Source organism: Orcinus orca, chromosome 2 (assembly GCF_937001465.1).
Source record: "Orcinus orca chromosome 2, mOrcOrc1.1, whole genome shotgun sequence".
In the NCBI taxonomy this organism is placed as follows: domain Eukaryota; kingdom Metazoa; phylum Chordata; class Mammalia; order Artiodactyla; family Delphinidae; genus Orcinus; species Orcinus orca.
Window position 1 is genome coordinate 195612090 of NC_064560.1, and position 14301 is coordinate 195626390.

Here is a 14301-nt window from a genome sequence, read left to right on the forward strand (position 1 = left end):
ATTGCTCCAGCACTGCCATCATCCACTTCCTTGTCCTAGAGATCTTGTAGGGAACCTGGACAATCTCCTTTCTACCACTCTTCCTAAAATTTGTCATTAAGCCCATAGATTCTACAGTCATAATGTGTTAGGGCACTGCTTCCTCCCTTTCTCCCACTGACCCTCTTCTGGTTCAGACCATCACTATTCCATGCTGCATTTTCAGTGATAACCCCCACATGATTTCCATATATCATTATTCATGCTCCATCTCTAGGTTCCTCCCAGACCCTCACCAAAGCCACCCAGAAATGGTAAAAAGCTTTCCATAGCTCTCCAAGGCCAACCCTGACCTGGACCCATTTTGCCTATTTCCTCATCTCAATGCCCCTCCCAGGACCCCCAAAGCCATCTACACCAGTCTTCTCCCCACTATCCCAAGAGCTCTAGCTCTCTTTGGTCACTACACTAGTCTCTTTGAGTTTTAAAAGAAGAGCTATTTCATTGCAATGTTCATAGCAGCACTATTTACAATAGGTAGGACATGGAAGCAACTTAAATGTCCATCAACAGAGGAATGGATAAAAGAGATGTAGTACATATGTACAGTGGAATACCACTCAACCAAAAAAAAAGGAACGAAATTGGGTCATTTATAGAGTCGTGGATGGACCTGGAGAGTGTCATACAGAGTGAAGCAAGTCAGAAAGAGAAAAATAAATATCGTATATTAACACATAGATGTGGAATCTAGAAAAATGATTATCTTATTTGCAAAGCAGAAATAGAGACACAGACGTAGAGAACAAATGTATGGATACCAAGGGGGAAAGGGGTGGGGTGGGAGGGATTGGAAGATTGGGACTGACACATATACACTATTGATAGTATGTATAAAATAGACAACTGATGAGAACATACTGTATGGCACAGGTAACTCTACTTAATGCACTGTAGTGTCCTAAGTAGAGAGGATATATGTATGTGTGGCTGATTCATTTTGCTGTGCACTAGAAGCTAACACAACATTGTAAAGCACCTATACTCCAATAAAAATATTTTAAAAATTAAATAAAATAACAGAAGAGCTATCTACATCTATATATTATACCAACCATACTGAGGCTCTTGGGGTTTGACCTCTTTTCTTGTTCTGTATTTCAATATGCCTAGCTAAGCTTGACACTTAGTGGGTACATCATAAATACACATTAAGTGATAAAGGGGAAAACCCAGGTCATTCTAAAGGACAAACATTTTGGTGTGAATTTCAGAACATTCCCTGGGTTGAAAGTTACTCATTCAAGAATCTCCCACGGAGAGATAAGCAAGCCCTACTTGTTGAGTTGTGTATAATTAGACTATGACAAATAGGTCCAGAGCATGTCATAAAGAGTAATCTCTTTGTGAGCAGAAGCTCTCTTGCGCTTGAGGAGCTTTCAGTGTCACTCTAAACTTGTATTCTAAAATCTTGGGTATATTTCTGTCAAACAGAGGCACCTCCTGATTTCCTTCTTCGTGGGTGGACAGTAGAGATGTGCGGAGTCCCAGACATCAGAAAAACACACAATTATATGTGTTCAGCTATTCGACAATTCAGTGGTATTCAGCATGATCAGTATATCCTTATTTAGTGCCTAATACATGCAAAATGCAAAGCTATAAAATAAGAAGAGAGATGGGCAGTCACAAATGCAATAATTACCCAGTTTGGCCAGACTGTAAGGCGCTAGTGGATGCATATGGAAAATGCCACTGGAAAGGTAAATTAAGATAGAATGGTAGAAAGACTTGAATGCTAAACTGAAGAATGATGGATTACTAGCTGGGTGTACATGAGTCCCATCTCTTAGCAGACAGGTGCAGGCATCGTGCCCTTGCAGTATGACTTCTGCCTTGTTATACCAACAAGACTCATGACTTAAAAGAAATCCAGTTCAGGTTTCCACTTTGCCTCTGTCATGGAATGGAGGGTTCACAAGTCAGGTTGCTTCCCCAGGTCCACGGTCTGGAGAAAATGCTGAAAGCTGAGGGAATGGATCTGAAATCCTCAGTTCTAAGGAAGCAGCTCAAACGCTCCAGCAGTGAGACCCCAGGGGCTTCCTGGGAAGCAGGTGTGAGAAGCATCAGGGAGCTGCTGGCACCAGGATAGGGGGCACTGAAAAGACACCTTGATCTCCAGCAACAGACATGGGTTCAAATTGTGGTTGGTCATTTATTTCCTTTGTGGCTTTGAATGCCATTAACTTTCTGTACCTCTATTCACTCATCTGTCCAATGGGAGAAGACAAAATTCCTGGCTGAATGGACACCTTTTTTCCCAAAATTGTGTCCATTTCCCCAATGATCAGTTGTTCAAAATAATAAATGAAGCTAAATCTGGACTTGGAATCTACAACTACAGTCTGACTAAATGAGCACACAACAGCAGCTCCAGGACTAGGGGGCATCCACAGGGGGACACTCAGGGCGGCATTAGATGCAGAATGACTGTGCACCATGAGGATGCCTTTTCACTTAACCCTTTCTTTCCCTTTCCTTTTTCACCTTACAGACCAAACTGAGGGTGCTACCTGTGGGTAACATCAAAGGGTTCTGTGAGGTTTAAAATGAGATCACAGGACAGCTGTATGCACAATTGTTTTGTAATCTGTACAGTCCCATGCTATGAGTTACTGATGAGGAGGATGACAATGACAATGATGATGATGATGGTGATGATGATTCTCAGGGGTTCGGTCCCTAGGAAAGCATACAACGGTAGCCTGTCTTTTCCAATGTTTTCGTCTATATATTTATGTATATTTACTTACCTCTACCCTATATTATCGATAGAGAGGATTTAAGGCGGTTTAAAACAAATATAGTAATGGCATGTTTCGAAAATAAAATGAAACTGAAAATAGGAACAAGAAAAAGGGATAATGCCATTATTTGGAGTAGAAGAGTTAATATAATCTCTGGGTCATCAGCTTCTGGCAGCCAAGGCAAAGAGGAGAGCATGAACCATCCATCACTTTCATTACCAGAGCAGAAGAAGCCAGACAGTTCTTCAGGAGAAGTGACTGATACTAAACTCCAGTAGGAATGCTTCTAGGGTGTCCATGGTCAGACATAAAGTCCAGAGGAGCAGCTGACCCTGGTTGGGTTGGGGCTCAGGGCAAAGGAAGGCTTTTGGGTAAAGGATAGCTCAGGTGAGTCTTGAAGAGGACCAGAATTGGATCAGGAAGGATGGGCATTATAGGCAGGGAAGCAGCATGGGCAGATGTGGTCGACGCAGCCACTGCATTCATGACTACATGTGGGTGCCCCATAAATATGTGTCCAATGGAAAAAGCCAAAGAGGATATGAATAAACCAGTCAGAAAACAAAACCAAAGGACTAGTTAGCTCAGAAATTCAACACAGCCAAACTTGCCGGCCGCTTCAATGAGTCTGTGTGTTATTTAATAATGCAATAGTAACATGCTTAAACGGAAGCCTTCTTTGTCTTTCTTTTGCTACAATCTTTGTCTAAATGGCACCAAGCAATGTGACTCTCTCTGGAATATTCTAGCACCATAATGCTTCCCCAGCAGGCACTGATATCAGCAAACCTCCGGAGGGGAGGTGACACAAGGCTTCCTCCCAGGTGACAAATCCAGACTGACTTTTTGAATAAGAGAAACTGAAAAACTCCCAAAGCACCTTGTCGATTAGCTGACACTGAGCCTTACTGAGTTTGGTCAGCGTATTTTCTGCAGCCTGATGATGCACAGGTTGTAGCAGAGCTAAACAAGCAATGATAGCTAACAGCTCAGAACCCAGTTACTGTTTATTTAACAAACCGGGGAACCTGGCTTCTATTGCATGCCAGCTCATGAAGGCACTAGGGATCCAGGTAAATAAACCACTGTCCTTCCCTTCTCCCATGGCTCTCGGCCCCTCTCTGCCCATTGTTCTCACCTCATCCCATTTGCCTCTTTGGTCTCTCCCTCCCCAATTCTCTCCCCCTACACCCATTTCTCTCTCTTCTCTCTTTTCCTCTTCCTTTTTCTCTCCTTCCCCTCCCCTCTCCCCATAGAAAAGTGCTTTATCCTCAGGGTCTCCAATGTCACACTGACATGTCTAGAAATGGGTCATTTTTCACTCACTCTGCTCCTTATTAGGAAAGTTCATTCAATCCAGTTACTCATGTATCCTTTCAGCTCTGGGGGAAAAAACCTCCTGTTATGTCTTTGATAATTTCTTACCCATCTATTTTCCTTTTCTCTTAATAGATTGCATATTGGGTTTGGTAGGCAGAAAAATGGTCCCCCAGAGATGCTCATGTCTAATTCCCAGGACCTGTGACCCACAGCTGTCAGAGCAAGAAGGGAGCTCAAGCATCCCCCCCACCTCCCGCTGCCATTCAGCATTGCAGACGAGTTCTCAGAAGAAGGGAACTGCCAAGGGGACAAGGATTTCGTGAGCAGCTACTAGCTCCTCTGCAAACTTTTGAGACTGCATTCTCTGACTTTGCATCACATGGCAACAGATTGTTGAATCTCTAGGAGCCAGAACTCTGAATTTCATTTAGCATTTAATTAACTGGAATAGACTAAGAACTCAGTGGCAGCCTCCTGATTGCAATCTGTGGATGGATGGGCATTTTTATCTGAAAATGATGACCAGCTTATCTTCTGTCGTGCAGCTATCACACATGATATGTATCTCTCGTTATCCCAGCCAATCAACACAGAAAGTTTATTAAGATTCTATCATTCGAAGTTATCACCAATGATAGGATTTTTCATCTGAATGTGCTTGTGTGCAATACCGTATTTTGTCTAAGAGACCCTCGAGGAGAACGAGAGGGAATGTTATCATTAAGGAGGGTGCAGTGAATCTACGGTCAACGACCAAGTCATTGAAGGAGTGTGGCCGCCCAGATGACTCTAATAACTTGATCGCTTAAAAAGAAGTTTATTATTCCTCTTTAAAAAAGAAAATTGACATGGCTACAGAGGAAGGAATCAGAGTGATCCTATAGTAAGAAGGAAAAAAAGCAATTGCTTAGGTGAGTAACTGGAAAGGCAAGCCATATGATTCTATGTTTTGCTAAAAGAGGGCTCTGACCTTCCTAGAAGTCATAAAAAAAAAGAACTGTGATCAGTTCTGAGATTTTGGGGTCCCATGAAATGAATCCATTATTTATGAGAAGCCAGCTTTCACCTGGGTCATCTATGGACAGGAAATTTAGAGAAGAACACACTCCCTCAATCACTCAGGTATCAATCCATACAATCAACACATTTCCCTTGATGTGTGGTCACCCTGTTGGTGCTGGGTTTTCAGTGCTAAATCAAACTTACCTGTGGACAAGCCTCGCTGCGTGGCAAGTAGGCAGTGAGACAATCACAGTAAAGTGTGAGGATGCTTCTATGGAGGTGTGCGAAGCACCCACTGAGGACCCAGGGGCTCGGCTGATCTCCTGAGCCTGTGAAATTGGGGATGTTTTCATGGACAAGACATAGATGTAAAAGAGAGACATTCATCTAGGAGATGAGGAAGGCAACCTAAGTGAAGTCAGGCATGGAGACGAGACACAATCATACATCATGATTGATTTCTGTGTGGGCTGTTATCGATAAGTGTTATCCTCTCTTCCCTGGCTGAAAGTTCCAAGGGACCACTCTGGATTCCCCCTTCAATGTCACACTCCCAGCACAGGATCTGGCATGTGGTGGCGGTTGCACAGGTTCCTAAGGAAAGAATGAAGGAAACAAGAGACATACTGAGCAAAGCCTTGGTAACCTGGAGCTGTGGCAGATGCTCTTGGCAATTAGGCAACCAGAATTATCTGCTTAAGATTTTACCAAAGTAATTTGGTCAGCATTGTTTGTCTAACACTGTTCAGAGGTCCACATAGAGGATTTTATCAGTTTTCCAGAGACCTCTGGAGTTTACAAGACTGCTTGACATCCTACATCTAAGCTGATGCCCACAAACATCTGATAAGGGAAACTATTAGCCTGGTGCGGTATGAGGCTGGGAATAAGTCTGGGGCAATAATGTTGCTCTAACTCCTTCCTGTTACATTGTTGTTCGGGTCTATGTATCTGCCTCCCCCACTTATGCTGTGAGCTCTCTGCATTTTCATAGCAAATTCCAAAAACCTTGGATGAAATCAGAATTGCACCACCTGGGAGCTGAGTGAGCCTTGGGCACACAAATACCTAAGCCTTTCTGAATTTTAAATGCCTCTTCAGGTAAATGTAGAGAGAACGAAATTTGTCCGTACACAACTCAAAAGAGCTGCAAAACTTCTGGTGTCCCCAAACCCGACATGGTCAATCTCCAAAGTCTTCAAACGCTCCCCCCCAACCACTCTCCTCTTTCAAACCATACCTACTATCTTGGGAGCAGGTCTGAAAAACTCTGTTCTCCCAACTTCCTTTCACTTCTCCCCATTTTTAGAAAAATAAGGAACAGGGAGGCTCCCAGCAGGCTCTCCATCTTCAGCCTTTCACATCTCTCCAGGACCCCAGGACTCCCGTCTTTCCTCACCATCTTTCTTGTTTTCCTGAGTTTCTACCCAGTTAGGGGACCTATTCCCCTAATATTTCAACAAAAATGGGCCCCTCTCTTTAGAGGCAGGGCCATAATCTGAGGAGCAGTGCTGGACTACAGGCATTTTAGTAAGCAACCATTAAACAGGTTCTGGCTGCCTGTTAATGCAGTGAGGTCTCCTAACTGGGTACAGTGAAAAACAAGCTAGAAGAACCCTGGCCCAGAAGACTGTGCAAAAAAATTTTTTTTCTTTTTTTTTCCATCATTCAGCTTTATTTTCACGCTGGTTTTTGGTTCCCCAAGAGCTGCATGAGTCATCCTCTTGGCCACCTGACAGGGGCTCCCTGGGACTGGGCACTGTGGGCAGGATGCCTCTGAAAAGAGCTGAAGAGAGAGGAATCATGCTTATCTTTACCACCACTGGGGAAGGCCCAGGCTGAGGGCAGGAAGAGGCTCCAGTGCCACCTGGGGAGAGAACAGAGAGAGGCTTGGGCACCAACTCCCAGTGGCCACTCAACACAAGGCCATCACCCCCAAGGTCGCTGTGACTTACTGGAGCAAGCACAGTCTTCTGGGCCAGGTTCTTCTAGCTTGTTTTTCACTGTACCCAGTTAGGAGACCTCACTGCATTAACAGGCAGCCAGAACCTGTTTAATGGTTGCTTACTAAAATGCCTGTAATCCAGCACTGCTCCTCAGATTATGGCCCTGCCTCTAAAGAGAGGGCCCCATTTTGGGAGCTTCTTGGCCCTGAGAGTTAACAGAGGCTCAGGAAGGATACACGGCACGGGATTCACAGTCGCTGGCCTTCCACTGCTGGAGACAATTTAACATCTGAGGGAAGATGAGAGGAAAGGAGGGACCAGCCCTCTCTGCCCTGCCTCATCTGCTCCTGGCTATATGCTCCTATAAGAAAAGTGATAAGTAGCCTGAAACCCATAGTACCAGGGCCTACCCTGTGTCCATGGTCCTTGGCAAGCCCTTCCACTCACCCCCTTAACCAGAGTGGGACCTATCCCCCTAATATTTCAACTCTCCTTTTCTAGAGCTGTGGGGGCCACTTTGAATGTCTCTGGCTCTGCCTTGGGAGCCCTAATTCTTCACTATTACCTGGGAACCTCTGACAACAACCCTTCCTCGGAACTCATTAACTGGGCTTCCCGTTAATTCGTTAGCACTCAGGAGCCCTGGTGATGATCTTTCTCTTCCTCCTGCAGTCTCTGCCCTTACAAATTTCATTTCTGAGGTTTCTCTCACATTTCGTTTACTGTGACATCATTTATGAAGTTCTCCCTCGGCAGGAGAGGAGTCAAAAATAACTATATATCATTTTAAATTGCTCCCGTTGGTAACGCTACATTTTAAGAATATCAACGGAAAAAAGTGTCTAATGACAGGGCTACAAGTGGATAAAGAGCTGACAGGGTAATTGCATTACCAGATGCTTCCATACACCAGTTCACTGCTTCCCAGGCCTATTTGAAGCAATGGGTGTCAGGTCAGTAATTAGGCTCTTGCAGACAAACTGGAAGTACCATCTGATCACTTTTGAACACCCCTGTCACTCCCATTTATGCCAAGTTCAATGTGAAGCACACCGTCACCATCCTTTTCCCGCAAGGCTGCCAAAAGTTCCCGGGGACATCTCCCCCGCCCCGTCGCTCCCACACAAGTTAATAAATTAACGCTTCCCCCACATGTCAGAGAACTTGCTCCCAGGATGGCAGGACTTTGGTGCCTGTTGATAACAAAAACACCCAATAGCAACTTAGACTCTGCTTTTTGATTCTTCTCCTCTGACTGTAGGCTGGCTGACATTCACACTCAGGGTTTCTTCATGTTAATTTCTTTGTTTGATTTCCTACCATGATCATCACCTTGGAATAGTGCAAAGGCCACAAGAGATGGGACAACTGGAGTTAATTGACTCGATCTTGAATGTAAGCTCAGTGGTTTATCATTCAGTCACCTGATCTTTCATATTCTTGGTTTCTTTTTTCCTCTCTAGTAGAATGGGGTAAACAAACCTCACCTCACAGGGGTTGTTGTTTGGATTAGAATTGAAATAAACAAAGAACCTGGCCAAGTGCCTGGACCAGAGTCAGTATTCAATCTGCTATAGTCAATGTTATCATTGTTATGCTCAATTCCACTTAGCAAACGTGGACCACAGAGTAAATATTGACCTTGCAATCCCTTGGTTTTTAGCCCAAATTCTTTTTTTTTTTTTTTTTTTTTTTGCAGTACGCGGGCCTCTCACTGTTGTGGCCTCTCCCGTTGCAGAGCACAGGCTCCGGACGCGCAGGCTCAGCCGCCATGGCTCACAGTCCTAGCCGCTCCGCGACATGTGCGATCTTCCCGGACTGGGGCACGAACCCGTGTCCCCTGCATCGGCAGGCAGACTCTTAACCACTGTGCCACCAGGGAAGCCCCTAGCCCAAATTCTTAAACTAAATTGTCTTATATTTATGGAGATGCAAAGGCCCTGGATTCTCGTCCCTTTTAATCTGAGAGTCGCAGGAATTGTTCACTTAAAGATGGTGGAGAAAATGAATTTTTTCTCTACCCTCAACTCTGAAACCCTACGAAAAATAGCAATCTTTTTAAAATGAATGAGACTAAGAGAGAAGATATATCATCTTCAAATGATACAAGGGAATTACCACCACTTTAAACCATAAACTATGGTACACACCTGCCAAATACCACCTGGTCTAAACCTACGTGGAGGAGGATGCTGAACAAAGATACACTCCAGCTTCAATCTCAAGCAGAATGTATTGTCCCTAAAAGGCCAACATTTTGAGCAGTATAGCCAATGGTTACTTGACTAAAGATCTAGGGTTGTGTATTAAATATAGAAGAGGTGAATAATGCCCTTGTAGAGATCCTATCCAAGAACACATATTGTCTAAAGAAGAGTGAGCTCCAGCAATAATCATGTCATTGCCTCCTAGCTGATGAATATGGGTAGCAGTCTAGTGGATTTCCAAGAGAGAGAGGAGGCAGGAAATTCAAGATGGTAGCACAGAGAATTTGTGGCCATGCTGTTAGCCACAGCAACATCCTGAATGTTGAAAACTCAGGCAAGACATCCCCCAGGATGAGAGAAATAATAGCTCTTGTGAATAGAATGAAAGATTCAGTTTTCCCAGAGTTGTGACTTCAATCTGTCCTAGCTCACTTTACCCCTGTCCTTCTTCATGTCATTTGTCTATAGGTAGCCTGAAAATATTTTAGCCATGAAAAGATGTTAATAATACCAAAAGAAATATTAACAAAAGATATGTATGTATATTGCAGGAAGGGTTACTCAGGTTGATGGAAAGGAGCTCAGAAAAATAATTCTACATAGTTTTGAGGGAATTTTTCTCTATATAAATAAATTACAGGAAGTCATACAATCATTGAAAGAAGAGGTTATCAGATACAACAAGAACTGATAATCTAGAAAATAATTTTTAAACGGTATTAGAGATGGAAATCATTTTAGACGAAAAACAGATAAACACAATTGATTTAAGTTGGAGAATATACTTGAAAAAAAATCACACAAAATACAATGGAAAAGAAAAGCAACAAAAGGCATTATAGAAAGGTAAGATATAAAAAAGCTAAATAAGAGCCAGTATATGTATAATTCATGCTTCTGAAGAAAATAATCAAAAACCTATTCAATGATACCTTAAAAGGAAGTTTTCTTACATGAAGACTATAATTCTACAGAGCAAGTAATATATTACACCTCAGGAAAAAAAATAATACAACATGTTCAACATTAAACGAAATTCCAGTGAAATGATTGCCCTTCAAATGTAAAGAAAAAGATCATAAAGGCATCTAAATAAAGAGAAGCAAATTACCCAGATGGACCTCAGTATTCAAAGCCAGAAGAGAAACAGTATAACCCCCAAATTGCATACTAAGCCACACTGGCCTTCAACCATAAAAGTAATAGACAGATACTATCAAGGATGCAATAACTAAGGGACTATAGTAGCCATGAGACATTCCTTAAAACTCTCCTGGACTGTAATCCCAGTCAGTAATCCTAGGAATAAAAATAATGACCTCAGGAATAGAGAAGCTACAGTAAGACTAGTGGAAGACATTGAGTCCATTCACATATAGAAGTAAGATTAAACAGCTGCAAAAATTATGATTAAAGAACAACATAAATATAAAAAACATGTAAACCATAAAAATGATGCAACAAGGTAAAATTTAAATGTAAAAATAATAATATAACTAACAAAAATCAGGGACTAGAGGGAGAGATGATGAAAGGAAATATTGATGTGTTAACTTTTTCATCTTTCAGATGTTCTTCTGAAAAATATCAAGTTTTTTCCAAAACTTTTATCTAATTTTTAATGAAGAAATATTTATCTAAAGATGAAGTTGTTCTTTATAAATGAAGTAAAAAATGCCCTTGATTTTTACTAAAATAGTAATTATATTTTTTTCTAGAAAGAGATATTCTTTTTAGCTATATTTTCATTTGTTTCCTATTATATACATAAAGATGCCCAGAATAATGACTACCAAATTTTGACAATTGTTACTTCTGAATAACTTAAAATTATATTTTTAAAAACTTTTTCACTTCTTTTAATTGCTTGCATTTTTTCATAATTATCAGAATTTATAATAAAAGAACAATTATTTATTCTTGTAATAAAGTTTAGCATCAGAGAAGAGCCAGTGAGAGACATGAGTAAGACCACTAGGTACATGGCCAGTCATCCCCATTTGCTCATGGCTTCTTGGGCCCAAGTTACAGGAGAGCTACATATGTGGTTATCTAATGCTCTCCTTGCATTTGTAGGTCAAAAACAATCCTCTGCGCAAACTATCCACTGAGCCATACTACCAACTAGAGGCATCTGAGCCTTTGGAGCTGAGACCACTGAGAAGAGAAGTTGGTGAAGCACCATCTTGAAACAGAGGCCTCCCTCCTTCTGTCAGTTCATCCCTCCTCAATATCATTCTGTGCCTCCCACTTCACTTAGAGTCAAACTTGGAGTCTTCACCGTGTCCCGCGGGGCCCTGTGACATCTGGCCACAAACACCTCACTACCCCTATAGGCACACCAGCTTGTTATCTATTTCCAAATGCTCCAAGCTTCTTCCCACTTTGCAACATTTGTTTTTCCTTTGCCCAAGATGCTTCTCCCCCAGATCTTTACAACATCTCCTTGTCCAGACATCAGCTCACCCCCTCAGTAATGCCTCTGTGATGACCTATTCCACTCCACCCCTGAAACGCTTTATGTCCTTCTTAACTTATACCATTACCTGAAACCATCTAATTCATTCATTCCTTTACTTTTTTATTGTGTCTTCCCCCCTCTAGACTCCAGGAGACAAAGGACCACCTCTAGTTGTTCTCTGCTGTGTCCCCAGTGCCTGGAACTACCCCTGGCATATAGTAAGCACTCAATGAATGTCTGCGGAAACAGGACAGGCATCATGAGCATGGGACCTGTGCAGATACACACGACCTCAAGTTCAGAAGGACCCTTCACTTGAATTAAGCTCTGCTATTGCTGTTGTGAGATTCTTAGTTTTGGGGAGAAATGTATCATATTTCCAGTGTGCATTGGCCTCTACAAATTAGGGAGTTAGTTCCATGTGGAATAAACAAATGAATGAACACCTGCCACCACTACACCAATTGCTTTAGCCTCAAAGCCTCAGTCTCCTGCAAGGTAAGGAGGATAACCCCTCCCCTGCCTACCTCACAATGCATCACAGGATCCTAACAGAGACTGTTCGGAAGGCATAGCCAGGGAGGATTCTTCAAGACATACCTCCTCCCAACACACAGCTGGTCTGCACAACTGACAAGGCCCAACCTACACTTCTTTAGCACTCGGAGATTTTTGTTTAACTTCAAAGGCCCTTTGCATATACTGTTTTCTCTGGATTGACCACCCCGTTGTCTGCCTAGCTAGCTGCCCATGACCATCAAGACAAAGAGAGGGTATTTCCTGCTCTAGAAAGCCTTCCCACCCTGAGGATCCGTGGACACTACTCTAAATTCCCTCAAAGCACTTTGCTTGCTTTTATCACCACACTGTGATAAAAGTGTGGTGATAAAAGCAAGTGAGGCAGGAATTGTCATTTCTTCATTTCACAAACCTTTTCTGCTCCTCCATGCATGTGAGGTCCTGCGATTAACACCTGGGATCCAGAGGTGTCTGAGGCTCCACCTGGCAGGGTAAACAGACAAGTCTTCCATCTCTTCTTCCAGCTCTGCTGAGACTACGGAAGGTGCTCAATAATTGTCTGTAGAAGGAATGAATGACTTAGAGTCAGGATTAAGACTTGGGGGACCTCCTGGTTTCTTACCAAGATGGCCACACAGTCGCAGCATGACCTTGGACAAATCATTGACCTTTTTATGCAAGAAGTTTCTCCTTCTGCAGATAGTCAGGAAGGGAAGAATCAGACTAGATGTCCTCTCTCTTGTTTTCCCTCTTGTCTGGAGCCAAGAGTCTATAAGTAATCGATCAAAACACCACTGGAAGTTGGCATTTATTAGGTGCATCTTAGGTACCGGGAATTTGTAATAGCATCTCCTCTGGTCAACAATCTCGTATAGTAGATGATTATTTTATCCCAGTTTTTCAGAAGAGGAATGCATGGCCTAGAAATTTTAATACATTTTATCCATTGTCACACAACTTTTAAATGACCATTTCAGGATTAGAACTTACCTATCTGACCCAAAACCCCTGCTTCAAACTACTACACAACCCTGTTCCTCACCCCCAGTCTCACCTTGGGTCCAGTCCCAGGTCCCCAGCTGGTCTAAAAACAGAGAACCAAACTGAATTAAGAACAGGGAGTAGAAGATTCTGCATATTTCATGTGCTTTTTCCACTGGCCACCCTCCAGTTAGCCAGGGTTGGAAAACTGTGCATCCCTCTCTCCTGGTACGTGCAGCACCCCTCAAACCCATGGAAGTCAGTCTCCAAGGGGCTTCTGTGATTGACACCTACGGCCTGTAACTCACATTCATCTGGGTCAATCAGAAGTGGTGATCTGTCCTCAAGAAGTTCGATCCCATGTCCCCCTTCCATCCATCCAAAGTCGACACTCAGATGCTTGGTTTGGTGACAAAAGAGCTCCTGTGTGGCTGCCAGGAAGTCGATCTGGTGATGGATCCTCCAAGTGATAGCTCCAGCCCTTTCGCCAGGCTCACCCTCTGACAGTTATTACTGCTGCAATAAATTCTTCAGTAAAACAAACAGGCACGCTGTAAATTTATTAGTCTGGGCACTCTGTGTTACTTAACATAACAGCTAGTCTTAAACAGGTAACTACTGCAGTAAATAAACCAGTTTATTTAGGCACTGTCAGCCTTAAGTGTTCACAGGAGCCTGAAGAAATGGCATTGGCCTTTCTAAGCATGATATATGCCCACATAAATTACATTTGCCCACTCAGAGATTTGAAGGCAGCAGACCCCCTGGGAAGAGCGTGGCATCTCAGAACATCTCTGTGAACTTCAAAGAGGCTATGGACGGGAGACACAGAGCTAAATATGTAAGTATATATGTAGATGGAATTTGTGTATGTGGTCTCCGTGTAAAATAAACCAGTGCCCTAAATTTTCATAGTATGGGAATGCATGTGAAATAGATTGAAGGTTTTGTTTTGTTTTTATGCTGAGCTGTTTGCAGAGAACTAAATGGAGAACAGAATACAGTAGAAGAGAGGAGAGAACTAACATTTGATGAACTGGGCCCTTGGAGGTCAGGCAGCCTGACTAATCATCTTTATA